Raw genomic sequence first — 3,863 nt, 5'->3', positions numbered from 1 at the left:
TCTCTACAAAAATTACACACACGATCGTGTGTATAAAGTAGGTGAGAGACAAAAGAAATTTCAACGGCTCAGATCTGATAATACTTTCAACGGATGAAATAAGCGCCTCTTTAAACTTCCTATTCAACTGATGAAGATCAGTTGAAGGCGTCTTCAACTGGTGTCATCAGTTGAATGAAAAACAACGCAAGAGGATATTGGTTCAAGCATCAGTTGAAACAATTTCACTAGTTCATCAGTTGAAATATTATAGACTTCATCCAGAATTAATTCAATTTTGATAATCAAAATTAATCAAATTCTGGCTGCCAAATTACAGAAAATTCACTCTAAATTAGGAGAAATTTAACATACCTAATTTACTTACCAACCTTGTGAATGTGGATTCATCAAGAGGCTTTGTGAAAATATCTGCAATCTGTTCTTCACTTGGAACAAAATGCATTTCAACAGTACAGCCATCACATGTTCTCTTATGAAGTGGTATTTGATGTCAATGTGCTTGGTTCTTGAGTGTTGTACTGGATTTTCAGTTATAGCAATAGCACTGGTGTTGTCACAAAATATTGGGATTTTTGAGAGATTTAATCCATAATCAAGTAATTGATTTCTCATCCACAATAATTGTGCACAACAGCTTCCAGCTGCAATGTACTCAGCCTCAGCTGTAGAGGTTGATACAGAATTTTGCTTTTTGCTAAACCAAGAAATCAATCTGTCACCAAGAATTGACAGGTGCCTGTTGTACTTTTTCTATCAATTTTGCATCCTGCAAAATCAGCATCTGAATATCCAATTAGATCAAATCCAGAGTCTTTAGGGTACCAAATACCAAGATTTGGTGTTCCCTTAAGATATCTGAATATTCTTTTTATAGCAATAAGATGTGATTCTTTAGGATCAGATTGAAATCTAGCACAGAGACATGTAGAAAACATAATATCTGGTCTACTAGCTGTCAAATATAAAAGAGAACCAACCATGCCTCTATAATTAGAGATGTCCACAGATTTCTCATTAGGACTTAATTCTAATTTAGTGGCTGTTGGCATGGGAGTCTTAGCTTCTTTGCAATCCAATAAATCAAACTTTTAAGTAGATCATAAATGTACTTAGTTTGATTTATGAATATACCTTCCTTACTTGTTTAACTTGTAAACCAAGAAAGTAGGTGAGCTCTCCCATCATGCTCATCTCATACTGACTTTCATTAGATTAGCAAACTTCTTGCAAAGTTTCTCATCTGTAGAACCAAAGATTATATCATCTACATAAATTTGAACCAGAATAAAGGCACCATTTACATTTCTGTAAAATAGTGTTTTATCCACAGTTCCTCTGGAAAGATGATTATCTAACAAGAATTGAGACAGAGTGTCATACCATGCCCTAGGTGCTTGCTTTAGTCCATAGAGAGCTTTTAATAAAAAGTAAACATACTCTGGAAATTCTGGATCTTCAAAACCAGGAGGCTGACTGACATATACCTCCTCTTCCAGTTCACCATTTAGAAAAGCACTCTTGACATCCATTTGATAAACTTTAAAGTTTGCATGAGCAGCATAGGCCAGGAAGATTCTTATTGCTTCCAGTCTTGCAACTGGTGCAAAGGTCTCATCAAAATCAATTCCTTCAGATTGAGAGTATCCTTTAGCAACAAGCCTTGCCTTGTTCCTGGTGACAACTCCATTCTCATCCACCTTGTTTCTGAATACCCACCTTGTTCCTACAATAGTTCTGTTTTTAGGTTTGGGTACCAGCTTCCATACATTGTTTCTCTCAAATTGATTTAATTCTTCTTGCATAGCAAGAACCCAATCAGCATCTTTGAGAGCATCTTCTATGACTTTAGGTTCATCCTGTGAAAGGAATGCACTGTACAAACACTCATCTTGAGTTGCTCTTCTGTTTGTACAGATGCATTTGCATCTCCAATAATTAGCTCAAAAGGGTGATCCCTTGTCCACTTTCTTTGTGGTGGAAGTGATTGTCTTGATGATGTGGCTTCATTATTGAAGTTCAGGTTTCCATGTTGGAAAGCTCCCCCTAAATTTGACATCTCATTATTTCTAGACTGATTGAAACTTTGAGATATTCTTTCAACTGATGATCCTTGAGGTGTTTCAACTGATCCCTCCAATGTAGTTTCAACTGATGCTTCAGTTGAATTTCCAATTGCAGTTGTTTCTTGCACCAGAGAGTCATCAGTTGGAATATTAATTCCAGGATTAATTCCAACATTTTGAATAATGTCGTCATCATCATCACTGTCATACAGATCACCTTCACCTTCATTTTCAAATCTGAGATTATCATGAAATCCTTCATCTGAGAATCCTTGAATCTTCTTATCATCAAAAACCACATGGATTGATTCCATAACAATGTTGGTTCTCAGATTATATACTCTAAATGATTTTCCATCAGAGTATCCAACAAAAATAGCTTCATCTGCCTTGGCCTCAAATTTTCCAAGATTTTCACCTTGATTTCTTAGAACATAACACTTGCATCCAAACACATGAAGAAAGCTAATGTTGGCTTCTTTCCTTTGAAGAGTTGAAAGGGAGTTAGATTATGAGGTTTGGTAATTAGTGAAATGTTTTGAGTGAAACAAGCAGTGTTCACAGCTTCAGCCCAAAAATAGTTGGAAGTTGAGCTTCATTAATCATGGTTCTTGCAGCCTCAATAAGAGTTCTATTCTTCCTTTCAACAACACACATTTTGTTGTGGAGTTCTTGGTGCAGAGAACTCATGAATAATTCCCTCTTCTTCACAAAATTCTTTCATCACAGAGTTCTTGAATTCTGTTCCATTGTCACTTCTTCTCTTCCAACTTTGACATCTGGATTGTGTTTAATGCCTTGATATGATTGATGATGATTTTCCCAGCTTCATCCTTAGAATGCAGGAAGAAAGTCCAAGTGAATTTTGAAAAATCATCAACAATCACTAGGCAATATTTCTTCTTTGAAATAGACATGATGTTGACTGGTCCAAACAAATCCATATGCAAGAGCTGAAGGGGCTTCACAATTGATGAAAGAGTCTTGCTTTGAAAGAGCTTCTCTTTGCTTTCCTAGCTGACAGGCTCCACAAAGTCCATCTTTTGAGAATTCCAGCTTTGTAGACCTCTTACCAAGTCCTTCTTTACTAACTCATTCAAGGTTTTGAAATTTAGATGAGACAATCTCTTATGCCATAGCCACTGTCATCTGAGCTTGCTTTGCTGAGAAGGCAAGTAATAGATTCAGACTTGACAGAATTGAAGTCAGCTACATACACATTTCCTTTCTTTGTCCAATCAGAACCACATTGTTGTCATCTCCTTTGGTGACAACACAGGCTGCAGGAGTGAAATTGACTTGTAACCTTTGTCACAGAGCTGACTGATGCTAAGCAAGTTGTGCTTAAGACCAGACACCAATGCAACTTCATCAATGATGACATTCTCTTTTGCAATCAAGCCATATCCCATAGTATATCCTTTGCTGTCATCTCCAAAGGTATGCTAGGGCCAGCTTTCTCCACAAACTTTGTGAGCAGGGACGAATCACCAGTCATGTGCCTGGAGCATCCACTATCCAAGTAGCAACAATCTTCTTGTGGTTTCCCTGCACACATTTCACAAACAGATCAAGTTGATTTTGGTACCCAAATTGCTTTGGGTCAGATTTGTTAGTCTTAGCACCTTTTTCCACTTTCTCAACCTTTTCCTTGGATTGAATAGGTTCAATCTTTGGTTTTGGTTAGAAACTGGAATATCAATCAACTCTGTTTTCAACCAAGGCCTTTGAGACATGCATAAATTGTTCTTCCATGCAAGTTGGAATGAAATTGAGGCATGTTAAAGGCATTGAATA

Source organism: Daucus carota, chromosome 7 (assembly GCF_001625215.2).
Source record: "Daucus carota subsp. sativus chromosome 7, DH1 v3.0, whole genome shotgun sequence".
Taxonomy (NCBI): domain Eukaryota; kingdom Viridiplantae; phylum Streptophyta; class Magnoliopsida; order Apiales; family Apiaceae; genus Daucus; species Daucus carota.
This window is presented reverse-complemented; position numbering follows the sequence as displayed.